Raw genomic sequence first — 21,783 nt, forward strand, 5'->3', positions numbered from 1 at the left:
GTTGTTTGTACCATTGTGTAACATGACCACTGGCTGTTCACCCTCCCCCTCCATAATGTTCTATAGTTGCTCTGAGACATCCTTGACCAGAAAGGCAACATACCATCCTGGAGTCTCGTTTGCTGTCATAGAAACCCCTATCTATTCCCTTGACAACTACATTTCCTCTAACTATTGGATTCCCACACGTTTTGCTCCTCCCTTGTGCAGCAGAGCCAACCATGCAGTATCAGCCTGCGGTGTGACCACCTCTCTCTATGTTCTGTCCACAATACTCTCCACCATGTGGATGCTCCACAGTGTCCTCAGCTCCAGCTCCAGTTCTGGAATCCAGGCTTCCAGGAGCTGCAGCTGACCTCGGGCATTGGAAATGTCCCAGCTCTCACATAGTGCAGGAGGAGCACTCCTCCCATTTCTTACCCCTTTAAATTAAACTTTCTGGAAAATACTTAAAATTAAAATACTCTCAATTACTCTTGGGTCTTTCATCCCTAGGTCGTGTTACTATAGAATATGACCCTTACAAACTATAGACTTTGCAAATTATAAGCATTAAAAGTAGTAAAAACTTACCTGACCGTACTTACCCAATCAGATACTTCCACTTGCCCTGCATTACTTTTGAATCCTGCCATCACCTCAGGAGCTCCAAACTCTAAACTAGCACTCCACTCTTAGTCTCTCTCTTTCTTTTGTGCTTTTATCTCCCCAACTCTACTGAGTCTCACTCTTTCTTGTGCTCTTTTATCTCTCTGGCTCTGCTCTCAGTCTCTCTCTGTCTCGCCCTCTTTTATCTCTCGGCTTCTCTCTTAGTCTGGCTCTTTCTCATGATCTTTTATGTTCCCTGTTCTGCTCTCAGTCTCGCTCTTACTCGTGTTCTTTTATCTCCCTGGCTCCTCTCCCAGCCTCGCTCTTTCTCGTGGCCCTTTATCCTCCCACATCCACTCTCCCAGATATATTTTAAGGACTAGTGTGAAACAAAAGCACCTAAACCACTAAGAATGTGCAACAAATGAATCTTGTCAGCTTCAACGCAGTGGCAGATATGGTACATGTGTTTATCGTCCCTGACTTGAAAGTTAATCATTTTTGCGGCAATAAAATTTAATGACAGGTGTGGGCCAAAAGGTGAAGAGGGTGGATTCATGTGCTTTCCATTAATGTAGCTGAGAAGTCCAAGAAAAAGATTATAAATATACTGAGTCTGTCAATCATATTTCAGGGCAAGTAGAGGGCAGGCTTGTCATTAAACATCCTCGACACATAGATAGAGATGAGATATGATGCAGAAATTGAGTGAAAACTTGCATACGCCTCGCCTGACACCACTTTTGAACTTGAACGATGCACACAACTGATGTTGAGTTCAATTACAGGAGTAAAGATTGGAATTTGAGCATTGTGTTCAGTAACTCTTGCAGGCATGGTCTACCTAAACTGACCAGAAGATCTTTTCCTGTTAACCCACTCTGCATTGATATAATGTTTCCGGTTAACCTTAAGTTCACATCAGCGACAATACGACTTCAGTTTGAATATGCATATCAAACTGCTCAGGTAGCCTGTTGTACTGTCGAAGAACATATTTCTTCTCCGTGTCGGCCATGATGGAGCCCTATGGAGGCTGGTGCAGAAGGAAGAGGTGCCCCCACGGCATAGGCCCGCCTGCAGATCGGAGGGCCCTGATCGCGGGCTAGGCCACCGTGGACCCCCTCCCCGCCGGGCCGGATTCCCCCGTGCACCCCCGAGGAATCACCTAGCGGGCTTCCAAGCCAGGACCCGCCATGATGAAACATGTCTATTTCACACCGGCGGGACTGGCCCGGAAATGACGGCGGCTCGGCCCATCGGGACCTGGAGAATTGCTGGGGGGGCCGCTGCCAACTGCCCCCGACCGGCGCGGCGTAAACGCCCCCCGCCCGAACGCCGGCGCCGGAGAATACGGCAGCCGGCGTCGGAGCGGCGGGACGGGATTCACGCCACCCCCCGGGGAGTCTCCAACCCAGCGGGGGTCAGAGGATCCCGCCCCCTGTTTCAGTTGTCTGGGCCCTGAGCCCTCAAATTCCCTCTTTAAACCTCTCTTGCCTCTCATTCTCAGTTTTCTCCTTCAAGGTGCTCCTTACAATCTACGGGCTCGAGATAACTAAATGGGAACAATGTCCCACAGCGTGCGCGTTTAGCGACGTGTTTCCTGGAGCTCGCTCTGAGCCGAGAAACACATGGTTATACACCCCGACTCATGTTGTGTAAGGGGCCTCAGCTGGAAACGCATGGCCGAAGCAGGCCCGTTTTGTACAGTGGGAAGCTCCGTTCGCCAGAACTCCCCAGTGTAGCGAGAGATTGGGATGACATTTTTATGGATCTCACGAGGCATTGTGAGTCGTGTAGATCTCCAGAGCGAGGTCTCCTGGCTTTTACCAGCCACACTGCGCCATGGCGAGCTGCTTTCCGGGTGCCGCGTGGCCATTAGATCGCGCCCCAACTCTGACCACTTTTAAGTCACCTGCACAAAGCAGCTTCCCATGTGGTTGGGTATCAAATTTTGTTTGTTCACAGGCCTTCGAAGCACGTTAAAACACATAAGAATCTGTTGGGGTTTTAATAGGTTGTTTCTGTTGGTCGGAGAATCTAAACCACGGGGGCCCAGTGTCAGGATAAGGAGGCGGTCATTTAGGACTGAGATGAGGAGAAATTATTTCACTCGAAGGGTTGTGAATCTTTGGAATTCTCTGCCCTGGAGTGTGTTCGATGTTCCGCTGTTGAATACATTTGAAGCTGGTACAGGCAGGTTTTTGGTCTCCACGTGAATGAATAAATATGTGTAGCGAGGGTGGGAGGGGAAAGGAGGTAAATTCCAGGATCAGCCACAATCACACCGAATGGTGGAGCAGGCTGAATGGTCTATTCCTGCTCCTATTTCTCTGGTCTTGCAGCATCTAAATTAAAAGTGCTATATTTATACACGGTATTGTGGTTGAGTAGCTTACAGGGGACTGATGCTTTGCCTAATTTGTTCATGATATGTGCACAGAAAACTATTACCACTGCACTGCACTTCCTGTTGCTACTGTCAGACTGCAATCACGATAATGCAGGTCTGCTAAATGCATATCACAAATGTCAACTTTAAGTTGTTAGATAGTATATATATTATATATATGGGAAATTCATTGCCATTAACAGCACAGCAAGGCAGCAGCAGGAACCCTCAAGTTGTACATGGGGTGCGTTTCAGAGGTTCCTTTGTACCCGGTGTGGAGCCAGACGTAATGGGTGAATATTTGTGAGAGCCCCAATTTGGGCTCCGGCCAGTGACCGGATCATTTGAGAGTCACCCGATTCACTCCACCCGGCACGATCTGAATCATGCCCTCGCTGGGTGAAATCCAGATCTGCATTTTCAAATGAGCCTAACGTCTCATTTAAATACCCAGATGCCAGATTCACCCGGTGCCCGGTACTCAACGACCGCGCCTGGGAGACCTTGCCAGGCCGCTGTTTAGTACTGGTCCAAACAAAAGTGGACCAGCCATAATGGTACCTTGGGGGTTTCCAAGGTCTTTGGAGACTGGCACCGTCAACCAGGTACCCTGGCATCACCAGACCACCCGGGTTGTACTGCCACTGTGCCAGGGGAACTGTCATGGTGGCAGACTGGCAGTGCCAGGATTCCCAGGTGCCAAGTCGGCACTGCAGGGTTCAGGCCCAGTCCCGGGGGAGGGGCGGGGTGGGAGTGGGGGGGATGCCAATTGAATGGGGATGAGGCATGGTTCCTTGGGACCTCTCCATGGCTGGGAAAATGAGTGGGAGTTTCGAATAAAACGGGGGGATGCGTTGAAAGGAAGGGGTGGCGGGGAAGGTTGTGGCCGCTGATCAAAATGGTGCCCCGATCTATGAGCAGCCTTTCCTGCCGGTGAGCTGAAGAGTGGCCTCGTTGAGAGAAACTCGCCCAGTCAAATGAAACGGCAAAGTGCCGTTGGATAACGGGATGCTTTTTCGTGCTGCAGCCACCGAGATACACCCCGAGATACACCGAGATAAACGTGCCCAACAGCGGACTAAGTTTGAAGTCCGCTGAGTGGTGCCCATGATTTTTATTTGAACAGGGTTCACTCACATTGCTTTGACTCTCCCTCACAGTACAGCGTGTCCTTCCCAACAACGTCAACAGAGAAATCTTCCGCTCTCTTGAGTGTACAAATTAAACGCAATTTTCTCCATGACTGTGTGGGTGCCGAGCCTTGCCTTCGCGCAAAACAAATCCAAGGAAGAGATTTACAAGCTCTGCGCAGAAGCAGACAGATTTTCCTGCCATAACTTTCACAAGAAAAGTAATCAGGTGAATTCTGTTCTCACTGTGTGATCTTCCCTGTCAGATTGCCCATTCTGTTTTCTACCCTGGCAAAGCTTAATATTAATGTCCATTGTTAACGTTTAATGTCCAGACAGTGAAAACGTAAACATGTCTCTCTGTGAGTGTGACAGCACACAAAGATTCTGATATATAGGAAATGGTTACATGTATTCATGCATCAGACTTTCATTTCCCAAAACCTTTCGGGGAACAAGACCATGTCGATGAGTAGCTTTTTGCTGCTACAGAATATCTCCCATGGAGAATAACCAGAGCAACAATTGTCTGAAATGTGCATCTAGTAAATCAATAAGAACATAATATAATAAACAAAATACCAGAGTCCACTCTTCCATTTAATAAGATCATGGCTCACCCTTGACCTCAACTTTCCTCTCCTGTCTGATTCCCTGACCCCATGATTTCCCCGGTGTCTAAAAAGATCTCAATCTCAGATTTGAATACATTTGTTGGGTGGGGGTTTCCACCCTTTCCCACCGGCAGTTTTTCCAACCCTGCCAATGGCAACCCCTGCCACATGCTTCTTGGCGGAAGGGGGCATGAAAAATGGGATACCCTGTTGACAGCGCCAGGACTGGAAGGTCCTGCCACCAGCCAATGGTGGGCCCTCTACACAAGTAACGTCATGGGGGCGAGTGGGGGTGTGGGGATGGGGGGGGGGGGCAGGGGCGGGGGTTGCTGGTGGAAAATCCCGCCCAATGGCTGAGATCCCTCAACCCACTGAAGGACAGAATTCCAAAGATTCACTGAATGAAGATATGTCTCCCTCTCTCAGCCTAAAATAAAATAGCTGTCCCCTATCCTGAGACTGTCCCCCCCCCCCCCCCCCCCCCCTTTTTCTCGCCTGTTCCACAGAGAAAGCAGTCTCTCGCCATCCACCCTATCAGGCTGCTCAGAATCTTACATGCTTCAATCAGATCACCCCTCATTCAGACAGCATAGGCCCAATTCTACTCAATCCCTCTTCGAACAATCCCCTCTAATCCCAGGATTCATTCACGTGGATCTTTGTTGCACCCGATCAAAGATAATTCAATCCTTCCCTCAGATTATAAACCAACACTGCAGACTGGTCCAGATCACACCACACTTCTGAACAATTGCAGCCGACCTCCATACTCATGCACTCTAACCTCCTTGTAATAATAGTTGACATACCGTCTGCCTTCCTATCTGCTTGCTATACCTGCATCCTAACTTTTCATGTTCCTTGTAGAAGGACAGCAATTTTTTATCGAAACACCAACAGTAATAATTTCTCCCCATTTAAAAAATATCAGTTTTTCTCTTATTCCCTAGAGTTTAGAAGAATGAGAGGTGATCTAATTGAAAGGTATAAAAATATTACGGTGTTATCCTCCTGATTCCCATTAACTCCAGTTTAGCTAGGGCTCCTTGATGCCACACTTGGTCAAATAATGCCTTGATGTCAAGGCCAGTCATTCTCACCTCACTTCTGAAGTTCGGCCCTTTGGTTCACGTTTGGACCCGGCTGTATTGGGGGTCAGGAGTTGGGGCCCTGGAGGAACCCAAACTGAACATCAGAAAAGTAGCTTATTGTTGAGTAAGTGGCGCTTGATTGCACTGTTGACGACATTACCATTGTTTTGCTGATGATCAAGAATGCCAGCCTGGCACTGCCATGATGCCTGTGTGCCAGAAGGAGTGCCAGGATACTGACCTTCCCGTCCCCGAACATTCGGGGGGGTTCCAATGGCCTCTGAGACCCTTGAAGTGGTCATCATGCGTGGTCTCCGCTGGTGGAGAACAGTACTAATAATCTGCGCCCAGTTGAGGCCTCGGCGGTACGACAAGTGACCCCCAGGTGCCAGGAGAATGCGGCCTGAAACAGACATTGAATATATAAATAATCCATTTCAATATGCTTCTCTGATCGTGCCGGGTACCACGGGAAGGGTGGCTCACATGCGGTTTTGCGCCATCGCAATGTCAGATTAGGGCCTCGTCCGCGATGCTCCCACTGCAACGAGATAAGCGCTGAGTGTAGCGCGGTGGGATAATCAGGCCCATGGGGAGAATGTGAGGAAAAAAAGCATTGAAGTGGATGATCAGTCACGATTGTATTGAATGGTGGCGCATGCTCGATGGGCTGAATGGCCTACTCCTGCTCCAAAGATACTCCCTTCTCTCTTTCCTTACATGGCCCTATTTAATTCTTTTTAATAAATCTCCAGTGAAGGGCCTTTATGATAATAATCTTTATTGTTGTTACAAGTAGGCTTACATTAACATTGCAGTGAAGTTACTGTGAAAATCCCCCAGTCGCCACACTCCGGCGCCTGTTCGGGTACACGGAGGGAGAATTCAGAATGTCCAATTCACCTAACAGCACATCTTTCGGGACTTTGTGGGAGGAAACCGGAGCATCTGGAAGAAACCAACGCAGACACGAGGAGCACATGCAGACTCCGCACAGACAGTGACCCAAGTGGGAATCGAACCTGGGACCCTGGCACTGTGAAGCAACAGTGCTTACCACTGTGTTACCGTGCCACCCTAATATTAAAGTTGCTAGATAAATACAAGCTGTTGCTGTTATAAATGACACATTTCAGTGCACTTCCTGGGAGAAACTGAAAATACATTTTAAAAAACCCAAAATATTCCTTCATATCGAATTTGGATTACTCCCAGTGATTACGTTAGATGCCTTTACTCAAATATAAAAACAAAACTGTGTTTCGGAAGATGAAAAAGGCCTGGCATCTTCTGGTGTCGTGACCTGTGAAAATGCCACTGCTCCTTGGACTCTGGCAGACTGTTCAGCTCGCTCTTTTTGTCTGTTAATATAGACAGCATTAATGTGTTCGCTTGGCAAAGGGGGAGCTCAGGCCTGGCTTCTCAGTCACGTCCAGTCGCTTTTCATTTGCAAAGTGAAAAGAGATCAACTTCTGCGCAGGTGGACTGCTGATATTATTGCCAAAGGTGCCCTTTGCCTGCGACTAATCTTCCCATGTTGCGAACAATTTAGTAAATCTGAATCTGGCACAGATGTAGAGCAACAAATCGTGTTTGGTTTAAATGTAGCTTTGCTCGGTTTGCCTGGGACTGAAATTGTACAGCAGTCTGCTATGTAATAGAAGAGATAGGGGCCGCAGGGGAGAGAGAGATTCATTGAGTGTAAACTACTTATGTTTCCAATGGCTGCTTCCAATGCTGTCTGTTATTTGACCCTTGATCTTACACAATTCTGCAGCATAAACTAAGCTTCTCAGAGGGGTTCTATGTTACATCCCCTGCGGGTTTGAAGCATGCACTATGTTTCGAACAGCGGTTTCACCCTGCTGAAAGACATATCTACACACAATAGACTGTGTTTAAACTTAGCGAGAGGTTTTCCTTTATAACCAGCCTTTAAGATACTTTAATGTGCTTGAAGCTTATGGGAACAATGTTTGTGCTGTGTTCATAGAATATTCATGGATTTATATGGCATTTGGGAAATTCATTCCTGAGAGTGATGCTACACCTGTCATTCTCACAGGCTCTGGGGGAAATTCTCCCAAAACATTTCTAACTGTAGTCTCCGGTGGGAAACATGGGGCGGGATTCTCTGATCCTGGGGCTAAGTATTGACGCCGTCGTAAATGGCGGAGCGTTTTACGCCGGCACCAACAGGCCCATAGGAGCAGCGATCCTGCACCGCACAGGGGGCCAGCACGGCACTGGAGACCCTCATGCTGCTCCAGCTGCCGATACCGGCGTCAGAACAGGCGCCGCGGGTCCGCGCATGCGCGCTACGGCTGGCGTGACTTTGCGCCTGCGCGCTACGGCCGACACGAATTTGCGCATGCGCAAGGGTTGCCTTCTCCGCGCGGCCCCGATGCAACATGGTGGAAAGCTAAAGGGGCCCGGCGCGGAGGAACATAGGCCCCCACCAGGATAAGCCCTCCCGCCGATCGGTAGGCCCCGATTGCGGGCCAGGCCACCGTGGAGACCCCCCCTGAGGTCGGATCCCACTCCCCCCGACCAGGCTGCCCCCCGCGACATGAAAGCCGAGGTCCTGCCGGGGTAGGACCACACGTGAACGGCGCCGGCGGGACTCGGCCTATCTCGGCAGGCACTCGGCCCATCGTGGGCGGAGAATCGGCGGGGGTGCCGCGTAGAGCGAGGGCGTGAACCAGATTACATCAACAGGAGCGGGCCATGAATATCGTGCCCAGCGCAAATCCCATTTCGGGACTCTCCCGATATTTTCTCCGCATAGTGGGATTTGCACCAGGTTCAACACAGCCAGAGAATCGGCCCCACAGTTTTAAGAACATAAGAACTAGGAGCAGGAGTAGGCCATCTGGCCCCTCGAGCCTGCTCCACCATTTAATGAGATCATGGCTGATCTTTTGTGGACTCAGCTCCACTTTCCGGCCCGAACACCATAACCCTTAATCCCTTTATTCTTCAAAAAACTATCAATCTTTATCTTAAAAACATTTAATGAAGGAGCCTCTCCTGCTTCACTGGGCAAGGAATTCCATAGATTCACAACCCTTTGGGTGAAGAAGTTCCTCCTAAACTCAGTCCTAAATCTACTACCCCTTATTTTGAGGCTATGCCCCCTAGTTCTGCTTTCACCCGCCAGTGAAAGTTTATATATTCAGGCAAAGGGCATCTCTTGGAGTTTTCCAAAGCTGATGTGAAGGATTTTTTTATTTTTAAATTTATTTTTACAAAACGCACCGAATAAATATTTTCTTTACAACAAGAACATGAATCCAATGATGAATACTCCTTCCAAAATCAAAACCCTTTGTTCTATTTTATTGCTACCTTTAACTTACTTATTTAGCTTTCAAACACTGCACTTTCACACAGAACATGCAGAATGGGAACACGCAACTTTGCTGTTTTATTTTCGAAATTGACTATTGCCAAAAAAAGATAAATGTTGCTGAAGACTTTCATCATCAGGACAAGCCAAAGGATGCCAAATTTCAAATTTATGTTATAGTAGAAGAAATGTACTGACTCTGCAAATTGACTCTGATTCATCGAGGTGTTACCCCCGTGCTGGTGGGTAATTCAAAAAGGTGCACGACCTTCTCCATGGAAACGCTCAGCCAATCAGAGTTAACTTATCAACCAATCAGCAAATTTTTTCTACGGTAATATATATTTTTTTTAATTGCCATTTTTGCATTTGTCTTGATGAGTGCAATGTGAAAGTTTCAAAAACCTTCACGGTAATATTCATGTTTTAATGAAATGAAATGAATGGAAATCACTTATTGTCACAAGTAGGCTTCAGTGAAGTTACTGTGAAAAGCCCCCTGTCACCACATTCCGGCGCCTGTTTGGGGAGGCTGGTACGGGAATTGAACCGTGCTGCTGGCCTGCCTTGGTCTGCTTTAAAAGCCAGTGATTTAGCCCAGTGTGCTAAACCAGCCCCTGCTGGTGCCACCTCATGCTACTGGTTTAACTGGTCCATTAAAATTGCTGGAAAAGTGCCTACAAATGTTTGCATGAAAATAGCACCTTGAATTGACAGAGGTAGTTATTAAAAAATTGATTATTATAACTTTACAAGTCTAATAACTAAAAGAAAATAGAATGGGCCTTATTTTCTGATGGAGTGGCAATTGAGCTGGATTGCCACTTTACTCCAAAGCTCTTAATCCAGGCAATTGTACCATGCTTTGCCTTTCGACTCAGGCCTGGTAAATTTACAGCAGTGCAGCGCATCCCTGGGGCCTAGAGTTGAGGGCTGTAGCGTCAAAGGTTCTAAGCCATTTTGCCTGATTTACGCAACTAGCTGCTGTAAATCAAATAAGTTTAAAGGCCCAGCTAGATTTAAAGGTCATTGACAAGGTAATTGTATAAAGTGAATGGGTAAGATTTGGGTGGGCCGGGGCTTGGGTCATGTTGGGGGGGATTGGGTCTTGTTGGATCGGGCCTATGGAGGGGTATTGAGGGATGGGCGAAGTCCCATGGACGCCGGCAGGTTATCATGGTGGTGGGGGAAGCCCACAGAAGGGAGGTGGGGGGGAGGGGGGTCCCGTGTGGCGATGGGCGGGGACCCTTGTGGGGCCTGGGGCTGTGGGAGTAGTGGTAGAGGGGTGGGGATCACCTCTGTGCCTTCAGGAGTGCGAGGGGAGTCCTTTGGGGGAGGTGGGGCTGTCTGATGTGGGTCTAATTACTCAGAAGCTAGAAATGGTCTTAACTCTTTCTGAGCAACTATTGATGAAATGAAATGTCCCAGCTTTAAAAGCCAGCTTTAAAAGCCAGCGATTTAGCCCTGTGCTATACAGCCTCTCTGATGAAACCCAGTCAGAACCATGTGAAGTTTGTGATTTAAATTCCAATTTCAGGTGACTCCGAGCGCAGGGCAACTGCCATCAGGAATTTGCACAATCCAAGCTATTGCCATGCAATTCCTACCAGGGAATTTTCAGGGATGATTTCCAGCGCATCTTTACTGTACCCCAGATATGACACATTGGAGCTCGGAGGTCAGGGCACAATATTTCCTCTTGATGGATACTGTGGGATAATACCACTGGGGAGGCTCGACATATTGCTTCAAGTCATGTTGAACTGTTCAGCTGTGCAACTACAGGTCGAGTCTCCCTTATTCAAAATGCTTAGGGCCGAGAGTGTCCCGGATTTCGGAATTTTTCAAATTTTGGAATACCAAGCTGCACAAACCCTCAGACACTGCTCGGAGTCGCCGGTCAATGTTGTATCCGACGGGGGGTTGGGGGGGGAGGACGTGGGAATATGCGGCTTCCCTCCCGACAGGCCACAGGAATGGGACACAGTGCTCGGAACAGCCGACACTGAGAACTCGGAGATGTGAAACATCGCACAGCTGACGGATCTCGGGTCATCGCCATGTTATTTTTTTGACTGGAAACATGGATTTCGCCGCTCGAAAAAAAGTGCGGAATTCAGAGCTATCCAAAATTCGGAATTGTGAATAAAGGGTACTCAACCTGTATTAAAATTAAGCTCAGGGGCTGATAAACAGAGGTGTGTTTATTTGCTTTATGAAAGAAAATCCTTCGGTGATGTTAGAACAAAAGCTTTAAATTAGCTAAAAAAAATAAGTTAGTGCTGTCCGGTCCAATATATCCTATCTGAGGGATGACAAAGTATCTGCAGGTGAGTGGCAGTTTGCTTGCTGACTGATTGGGCCCCTTTGGCATACAAAATCATCTACTATCTGTGCATAAATAGTGAAAATGTGTGCCGACCACTCAGACAGTTTTACAATCGTGAGAAATGGTATTGTGAACCATTATCTTGGCTTTTCATCTAGCACAATGCACCATCCTAATGAGCAATACAAAAATCAGCGGGGAATCCCAGCTTGAACACCAGCATTGAGCTTTGACTGAAGTGCCCTCCTGATTGCTTCCAAAGATAACAAGCGAGTGCAGGCCACCCAGTCATTATTTTAATTGGAGGTGCAACAGGCAAAAAGAGCAAGGCAAGAAGAATGATGCAGATGGGTTTGAATCTGAGCGTACAACCTGTGCTCTCCATTTGATGATATGTAGTGATACATTTTACACGCAGATGGTGTATTCTTTGCTCTCAGGTAAGTGCCATCTGAGTACTGTCCCTATATTTATTGAGATTAAAGTATTAATGCAGTAAATGGAAAACATAAAGGTTATCTGAATAAGGGACAGTGACTTACGAGACAGAACTGTATATTTTTCCTTCAGTCACAAGTAACTGTTCTATGCTGGGAAATTGGCCACCTCATATGCTACTGTACAAATATTTAAATAAATTAAGTATGGACTGAGGTGCTTTAAAGAAACAAACTAGGTCACATCAGCAAGAGAATAGCTAATTCCATGTCGATCACTAAGCCCTCAAAGTGCCATCGACCACTCTTAAAATGTTGCTATATCTTTACCATTAAATTTAAAAATGAAAACTTGAAAGACCGAAGATTTTTGGTTTCGCTTTTAATTGAACTATAAGTCAATTTCAAGCTGTTTCCCCTGACATTTGGGAAATACTTATTTGGATACTGAATTTCTGCCTAGAGTAATAAGAAGTTGGCATTTCCATAGATGTATAGAATTACTGAATCTTCAACACGGAAGAAAACTATTTCGCACATTTTTGTTGCCTTTAAAATACCTGTCGAACTATTCCCTGGTAAAGATGACCTTATGTAGGGGAAACGACACAGGTCTGTGCCGCTATCAGGGGATTTGGCGCCAGCAGCATAAATTGGAAATTCAGAATTGTGCTGCATACAACTTTTTAATCTAACGGTCAGAAAATTGTCAGCAGCAAACATTGAGATTTCAACATTCACTGCCAGCAGCTGAGACTGGTACAATTTCCCAAAACATTATACCTCTTGTGAGAATTGCTGCTTTTTGTGAAAATAGAAGATTTGACTTCTGGCTGTTCTTTCCTTTGTGTTCCCTTGAGCCGAGAGAAGAGCCTCCTCCAGCCTGAGTGCAGCATGTGTCCCAGACAGAATTTATGTGTTTCTTTTGCTGCCTGTGATCAGTATGTCTGTATGTGGGAGGTGTTTGTTCAATTGCCCCCAGAGTGTCGGGCCGAATTAAATAAGCCCAGCAGCAGGTTTTTGTGAGTTCAAAATAAAGTGGTTTTTTTTAATCACACATTTGTCCCATATTTAATGTAATGTTCCGCTAACGCATCTAACACACGCACTCTCACATGCTAAAAGATTATTTACAGATGAAGGTAATAGGTTTTTAATTAATTCAGCCTCTTTCAGGGAAAGCCCGGAATTGCTGAGATGCAGCTGGTGCTTTAAGGTTGAAGGAACGGCCTGGTAAAGCGAAGGATTCCTCAGCGGGCTGTGAGATTTCTTACAGTCAAATTTCTCGGAAGTTGGCAAACTTGTAAGTCGGAACAGGTTGGGAATCCTTCTCTTTTTTTTTGTTAGGAAGACCCACTTAAGGGGCGAAATTCTCCGGAAACGGCGCGATGTCCGCCGACTGGCGCCCAAAACGGCGCAAATCAGACGGGCATCGCACCGCCCCAAAGGTGCGGAATGCTCCGCATCTTTGGGGGCCGAGCCCCAACCTTGAGGGGCTAGGCCAGCGCCAGACGAATTTCCGCCCCGCCAGCTGGCGGAAAAGGCCTTTGGTTCCCCGCCAGCTGGCGCGGAAATGACATCTCCGGGCGGCGCATGCGCAGGAGCGTGTGCGGCCGCTGACAGCTTCCCACGTATGCGCAGTGGAGGGAGTCTCTTCCGCCTCCGCCATGGTGGAGACCGTGGCGAAGGTGGAAGGGAAAGAGTGCCTCCATGGCACAGGCCCGCCCGCGGATCGGTGGGCCCCGATCGCGGGCCAGGCCACCGTGAGGTCACCGCCCGGGGCCAGATCGCCTCGCGCCCCCCCCAGGACCCTGGAGCCCGCCCGCGCCGCCTTGTCCTGCCGGTAAGGTAAGTGGTTTAATTTACGCCGGCGGGACAGGCATTTTAGCGGCGGGACTTTGGCCCATCCGGGCCAGAGAATCGAGCGGGGGGGCCCGCCAACCGGCGCGGCGCAATTCCCGCCCCCGCCAAATCTCAGGTGCTGGAGACTTCGGCAACCGGCGGGGGCGGGATTCACAGGGGAACAGCTGCTTCCTATTTACCCTGTCCAAACCACTCATAGTCTTATACACCCCAATTATATCCCCCCTCAGCCTTCTCTGTTCTAAAGAAAACAACCCAAGCCTATCCAATCTCTCCTTATAGCTCAGATGCTTCATCCCAGGCAACATCCTGGTGAATCGCCTCGAGTGCAATCACCTCCTACCTATGGTGGGGTGACCAGAACTGTACAGAATACTCCAGCTGTGATCTTACCAATGTCCTGTACAGATCCAAAATAGCCACCTTGCCCTTATATTCTATGCCACAATGTCCAATATGCCTTATTAACCACACTATTCACCTCCTCTGCCGCCTCCAGGGATCTGTGAACAAGTACCCCAAGATCCATCTGTTCCTCTGAGCTTCCTAGTGTCCTGCCATTCATTACATACTCCGTTGTCCTGTTTGTTCTTCCAAAGCGCACCATCTCGTACTTATCAGTGTTAAATACCACCTGCCACTGCTCAGCCCATCTGTCCAACCATCTGTCCAACCAATCTATATCTTCCTGTAACCTATGACCCTCTTCTCCACTGTTAAGTACCCTACCAATCTTAGTGTTGTCTAAAAAAGTAGTTATCATTCCTCCAACGCCTCTGTCTGAGGTTGAAAAATGGTTCAAAGACTTTGATAATCACTTCATATGTCACGGTTTATTCCCTGTCGGACCATTATGTTATCTGCACAAGTTCCTATGATGTGGAGAAGAGTGCTGACCAAGTCCTTGCTAGGCTTCCCTGCTAGTCTTGGAGCTGTCCTGTACCTGGTAAACCTAGAACAGCAGCTCTGCCACTTCACGGCTTGATCCGGGCCTTCCACATGTTCAAAGCACTGTAGTAGAGCTAAGGTTTTCTCCATGGCTTTTCTTCTTTTTTCACTCTGGCGTTTTTACGGATTTTGTTGGAATCTTTCTCACACTCTCCTAACCCTGCCATCTTTTCTCTTCATAGAATCCGTACAGTGCAGAAGGAGGCCATGTGACTCATCGACTCTGCACTGACTCTCCAAAAGATCACCCTACCCAGGCCCACTCCCCCGCCCCATCCTCGCAACTTCACCTAACGTTTGGTCACTGAGGGGCAATTTAGCAGGGCCAATCAACAGAACGTGCACATTTTTGGACTGTGGGAGGAAACCGGAGCGCCCGGATGACGCCACGCACACAGTCGCTCAAGGCCGGTGTTGAACCCGGGTTCCTGGCACTGTGAGGCAGCAGTGCTAACCACCGTGTCACCGTGCCGCCAATTTGTTCCAGTTGCTGGGTTCTTTATGCTTTTTCCACCTGTTCACCACCTGTTATCATCTTGGATGAGGTTAACCTCGCTCTGGTTTGATTCAGAGTGCTGATGATACAGACTGACTATTTATATCGCCATCATTAATCCTTTCTACTGCAGAAACCATCATAATACAATGAATGGAAGGTCAATAGGATCCATTCTCATTCATCTTAAACACTTTAAATTGAGTTTCAATGTTCCATTTTTGTCCATGGTGAAACAGAGAGCTGGGCTGGCTGGAATTCTGTAGTTCGTCCATTGATAATCCATCCTTAAGCAAAGGGACTTGTGCATTTCCCAGATGGCTATGCAGATCCATATTTAATTAACTTTTTGCTTAAGTCTCTTGACTGTCTGGAACATAAAATTGCCAAAGGTCACATAATTTACAGTTGCCATTTTAATAGTCTTATGTAAATTTTAAAAGTATTAACTGAAAGTTCATAGTATAGTGTCAGATTGAAGCGTTACACAGAAAATATGAACAGGGTACATGTTTTCCTTAATCACACTGGTAATAATCTGGCATAAGAGTTTACATGCTCTTTTCAGAGCCAGCCCAATTTTCACTCCATTCAAAATAAATTCTGATCAGATTAATAATGTGTGGTATTATCAGGTATTGCAGTACCCGCCTGAGAGGCTGAAGACCATTGGTTAAACCTAGGAGGGTTACCATTGGCTATTTGGTATGTAGCTCCGCCCTCACAGGCGGGGTATAAGAACCGGTGCCGTCCCAGCAGCCCTCATTCTGTACCGAAGCTGCTGGGGAACAGTTCTAGTCTATTAAAGCCTTCAGTTATGTTACTACCTCGTCTTTGATTGTAATTGATCGTGCATCATAATGAAAGGGAGATCTTCTTCACCAGGTTGTCATTCTTTAATATCCCGTACGGGACCTCAGGGGTGGGAATGCTTGTCTTCCCCATGCTCCTTGCGGAGTACGAGCTCCGCCACTAGGGGCAGGGTATCTCAATTACCCAGTGTATACAAGGTCTGCCAGTAAGGCACCGACCAAAAGGAACCCTGGTGGTGAATCTGTGGAACTGTTTGCTGCAGAAGGCTGTGGAGGCCAATTTACTGAGTGTCTTTAAGACAGAGATAGATAGGTTCTTGATTAATAAGGGGATCAGGGGTTATGGAGAGAAGGCAGGAGAATGGGGATGAGAAAAATATCAGCCGTGATCGAATGGTGGAGCAGACTCAATGAGCCCAATGGCCTAATTCTGCTCCTATGTTTTATGGTCTCAAACCCGGTAGGGGTCTACTGGGAAGCGTTTATATATATATCATTTGTAAATAAAACTTGGTTCTTATTTTTACTCGGCATGGACTCCCCGTTTCCTTATTAAAATCCGGGTGACTGAAGTGTGCAATTGTTCAATTGTTCTGTCTCTGATTGTGTGAGTCCATGTACTATTGATGCTCCCTCTGCTTGATTGGTTCAGTCCAAATGTGGGCACACAGAGTCCATAAAAGAACTCGTATAAGTTGCTGGGAGCAAAGACTTGTCAGCTTGAAGAAGACATTTCTAGAAATCCTGGTAAATAAAGTCCTGGCACATCTCTGCATAGCTTAGAGGTAAAGTATACAAGTGACAATTAAAATTACCACAACTTGTCTTCATTTTTCAAATGTTGATCAGCCTGTGATACATTTCATAGCCAAAAGATAGCAACAGTGTTATTATCATCCATAAATGTCAAATCCACCCAACACATGTGCAAAGAACAAATGGTCCGGGATTCTCCGACCCCCCGCCGGGTCGGAGAATCCTCGGGGGGAGGCGCGAATCCCGAAACCGACGCCAGCTGCCTTATTCTCCGGCGCTGTTTTCCGGGTGGCTGCGGGATTCCTGCCGTTGTCAGCGCCCCCCCCCCCCCCCCCCCGCCGGCGATTCTCCAGGACCCGACGGGCCTAGCGGCCGTCCATTTTTGGCCAGTCCCGCCGGCGTGAATTACTCACCTCACGCACGGCTGGTCCTGGCAGGTGAGTCTGCGGGGCCGGTCCTGGGGGGGGGGTGCTGGGGGATCCGACCCTGGGAGGGGCCCCCACAGTGACCTGGCCCGCGATTGGGGTGAGCGGGTGGACTTCTTTCCTCCGCGCCGGGCCCCTTTAGGGCTCCGCCATATTGCCTGGGACCGGCCCGGAGAAGAGAACCCACGCACATGCGTGAAAACACGTCAGCCGGTCCGCGCATGCGCGAGATCACACCAGCCATTCCCCACATGCGCGAACTCGTGCCGGACCTTCACCGCCGACTGGAACGGCGCCAACCCCTCTGGAGTCCACCTAGCCCCCTAGAAAGGTGAGAATTCCTCACCTTGGGGGGCGTTGACGCCAGAGTCGTTGCCACTGGTTTTCCCGCCGGCGAGGGGACATAGCCCCATTTTCATAGGATCCTGCCCATGGAGTTCAATAGCAAACAAACAAGTGTGGGACAACTCTATCACAGAGCATATAATAATGACACATTGTCCTTTCTAGTCAGTTTCAGTGGTTTATAAAATATCGGGTACACAGTGGTGTATTGTCACTGGACTAGCAATCCAGAGACCCAGGGTAATTCTCTGGGGTCCCGGGTTCGAATCCCACCATTGTGGATGGTGTCATTTGAATTCAATAAAAATCTGGAATCAAAAGCCTGAGGATGACTATTGGTGATTCTCGAAAAACCCATCTGATTCACTAAAGTCCTTCAGGACAGGAAATCTGCCGTCCTTACCCGGTCTGGCCTACATGTGACTCCCGACCGGCACAGCGATGTAGTTGACTCTTAACTTCCCCACTCTGAAATGGCCTAATGAACCATTCAGTTCAAGGGCAATTGGGGATGGGGAACAATTAGTGGCCCAGCCACCGATGCCCACATCTCACAAATTAATAAAAAAAGGAATCAAACTGTGAAAAAAATGTAAGAACATTAAAAGTGCAATTAAGTTGCTGCCATGTTCATTTGAGGGTTCGGTGCTGACTCGGTGGGCCGAATGGCCTCCTTCTGCATTGTAGGGATTCTATGTTAGGTGCTGTCAATGTTTTATAACAACTTTGTTCATTTTCCCTTAAGTTAATCTGTTACGGAGCAGCACGGTGGCGCAGTGGGTTAGCCCTGTTGCCTCACAGCGCCGAGTTCCCAGGTTCGATCCCGGCTCTGGGTCACTGGCCATGTGGAGTTTGCACATTCTCCCCGTGTTTGCGTGGGTTTCGCCCCCACAACCCAAAGATGTGCTGGTTAGGTGGATTGGCCATGCTAAATTGTCCCTTAATTGGAAAAAATGAATTGGGTACTCAAACATTTTGTTAAAAAAGTTAATATGTTACTCAATTTGCGTTGTAGATACCGAAACCAATTGTTAACCTGACACTGACTCAACAGTTTGCCTTTGGAAAGTTTTAATGTTACATTCCATGACTCTCCGAGCAGTCTACTGTTAACATGCAGCCTATCCACATCAAAGCAGGACTGGCAACAACAAAGCAGGACTGGCAACAAAGCTAACCTTGGGCGAAATTCTCCCCCAACGGCGGGATGTCCGCCGACTGGCGCCAAAGCCGGCGCCAATCAGACGGGCATCGCGCCGGCCCAAAGGTGCGGAAGGCTCCGCATCTTTGGCGGCCTAGCCCCAACATTGAGGGGCTAGGCCGACGCCGGAGGGATTTCCGCCCCGCCAGCTGGCGGAAATGGCGTTTGTTTCCCCGCCAGCTGGCGCGGAAATGCGGCGCATGCGCGGGAGCGTCAGCGGCCGCTGTCAGTTTCCCAGCGCATGCGCGGGAGCGTCAGCGGCCGCTGTCAGTTTCCCGCGCATGCGCAGTGGGGAGAGTCTCTTCCGCCTCCGCCATGGTGGAGGCCGTAGCGGAGGCGGAAGGGAAAGAGTGCCCCCATGGCACAGGCCCGCCCGCGGATCGGTGGGCCCCGATCGCGGGCCAGGCCACCGTGGGGGCACCCCCCGGGGTCAGATCGCCCCCCGGGGTCAGATCGCCCCCCCCCCAGGACCCCGGAGCCCGCCCACGCCGCCTGGTCCCGCCGGTAAATACCAGGTTTGATTTACGTCGGCGGGACAGGCAATTCCTGGGCGGGACTTCGGCCCATCCGGGCCGGAGAATCCAGCGGGTGGTCCCGCCAACCGGCGCGGCCGGATTCCCGCCCCCGCCCAATCTCCGGGAGCGGAGACTTCGGCGGGGGACGGGGGCGGGATTCACGGCGGCCAACGGCCATTCTCCGACCCGGCAGGGGGTCGGAGAATGACGCCCCTTATCTCAGGCCTGGTTTCCTGGAAGATTTGTGTCATCGCCTGTAGAACAGACGGGCCAGGATTTTCCGACTCCGTTCGCAGCGGGCTCCATGGCAGGTGTGAGCATAAAATATCAGGAGATTGCAAAATATCAGTTTTGCCTCCTCATAAAAACAGTTACCGACCTTGGATTGGGTTTTATTGTCACATGTACCTACAGTGAAAAGTATTGTTCTGCGTGCAGTCCAGACAGATCGTTCCATACATGAAAAAACATAGGACATACAAACATACACAATGTAAATACATGGTCACATGCATCGGGTGAGCACACGGAGTGTCGTACTACTCAGTAGAGATGTGTGAAGTGATCAGATCAGTTCAGAAGAGAGTCATTCAGGAGTCTGGTAACAGTAGGGAAGACGTTGTTTTTGAATCTGTCAGTGCGTGGTCTCAGCCTTTTGTATCTACTATCTGATGGAAGAAATTGGAAGAGTGAATAAGCCAGGTGGGAGGGGTCTTTGATTATGCCGCCGCTTTCCCAAGGCAGCGGATGGTGTAGACAGAGTCAATGGATGGGAGGCGGGTTCACGAGATGGACTGGGCTGTATTAACGACTCTCTGTAGTTCCTTACGATGTTAGGCTGAGCAGTTGCCATACCAGCTGTGATGCAGCCAGATAGGATGCTTTCTATGGTCTACTGCCCCAATCTTCCGCCCCAACCATCAATGGTAGACCACGTTTTCCGAAACCCTCAAGACCAAGTAACCGGAAAGCCCCCTCTGGAAGCAGAGGATGAGGAAAACAGAAATGTTCTGCATATGTGCCTCGCTAGTCTCAGCGTGTACAGCTGTTGCCTCTCTTGTCTGGAGATAATTGAGCACCAGTGTTGCCGATGCTTCCACATGTACAAGGATCTGGCAATTGGAGCTTTGCGACTCCTCGCTTTTCAAATATGCACTTCTAAATGATAATCTATATTTCCCCAACAGGCTCACCTTGGTGTAATCCTCTGAACGTTGATGAAGTATTGGGAGCAAGCTTCACCGCTGAGATGAGGAGCTGTCTAGAGGAGGGTGCGTTGCCATCAAAGGTTTGAAGGTACTGTCTCGTCAAGCATCTCTGCAGCGTTCCAGTCACAAAAGCATGACATACTAATATGCTAGCTGATACACGATCATGAGTGGGCTAGTGGGTTAGGGTTAGTCTTCAATGGATAGCGTTCCTCATGGTTATCCATGTCCAGCAATGTACCTATGCATTATGAATTACCTTGATGGTGCAACTGCTGGAGGAGACTGAGGCCAAGACAGCCGAGGAGGTTCGGCAGGTCTCAATTCATTGTTCAAATGAGTCTGTCCTCTCTGTCACCTCCTTCTCAATCCCATTGACGTTTGACACTCTCACTCAAGCATGATGTCTTCATGTTTTCTCACCTTACTACGGATGTGGACCACCTGAGGATAACGACATTTAAATAATTACACACCAGCCATTAACATAGGGGCTGATTTAGCACAGGGCTAAATCGCTGGCTTTGAAAGCAGACCAAGGCAGGCCAGCAGCACGGTTCAATTCCCGTACCAGCCTCCCCGAACAGGTGCCGGAATGTGGCGACTAGGGGCTTTTCACAGTAACTTCATTTGAAGCCTAATTGTGACAATAAGCGATTTTCATTTCATTTCATTTTCAACATATCTCCCCTTAGGGCAGCACGGTGGTGCAGTGGTTAGCACTGCTGCTTCACGGCGTTGAGGTCCCAGGTTCGATCTCGGCCCTGGGTCACTGTCCGTGTGAAGTTTGCACATTCTCCCCATGTTTGCGTGGGTTTTGCCCCCACAACCCAAAAGGTTGGGTGGATTGGCCACCAAATTGCCCCTTAATTAGAAAAATGAATTGGGTATTCTAAATTTATTTTAAAAAACTATTTTCTCTTTAGTGTATATGTCGTGCCGCCCTCATGGGAAGCGATGAATTTAGGAATTTAAGATATCTTGTATTATATGTAGTTGGTGTCGTAAGTGTTGAAGGCCTGGTTAATGTGTGACTGCTGCAGTCATGTTTTTAAAAGTCCTGGTTTGGAAGACAGCTTGACCTTTTCAAGGTAGAGGTGCAATTAAAGCATTGTAAAAGTTTGAACGAATGGACTTTTGCTAATAGCAAGAGTGTTCCCTGGGGAGTAGACAGTGACATTGTGCTTAGTTTTAGTAAGATGATGTAGTTAATGGAAGGAGCCAGCGGCTTCAGCGGTCAGGTGTTGGGTTTGCAGTTCAAACAATTGTTTCATTTTAGATTGC

The 21,783-nt window shown here is 48.5% G+C and overlaps 1 long non-coding RNA gene across 4 annotated transcripts in view; it reads left to right on the top strand.

Moving 5' to 3' along the window:
- LOC140384675 (uncharacterized) overlaps positions 1-21,783 on the top strand; it is a 345,004-nt gene that overhangs the window by 128,328 nt on the left and 194,893 nt on the right. For 2 of the 4 annotated variants that reach the window (XR_011933122.1, XR_011933121.1), the window contains exon 2: positions 20,479-20,587. This is a non-coding gene — a long non-coding RNA (uncharacterized lncRNA). Of the gene's footprint in view, positions 1-10,659; positions 11,934-13,096; positions 13,234-14,923; positions 16,581-20,478; positions 20,588-21,783 lie in introns of those variants that run through there. The other 2 variants (XR_011933120.1, XR_011933119.1) reach the window with 2 other exon arrangements.

Source organism: Scyliorhinus torazame, chromosome 10 (genome assembly GCF_047496885.1).
Source record: "Scyliorhinus torazame isolate Kashiwa2021f chromosome 10, sScyTor2.1, whole genome shotgun sequence".
NCBI classification, from domain to species: Eukaryota; Metazoa; Chordata; class Chondrichthyes; order Carcharhiniformes; family Scyliorhinidae; genus Scyliorhinus; species Scyliorhinus torazame.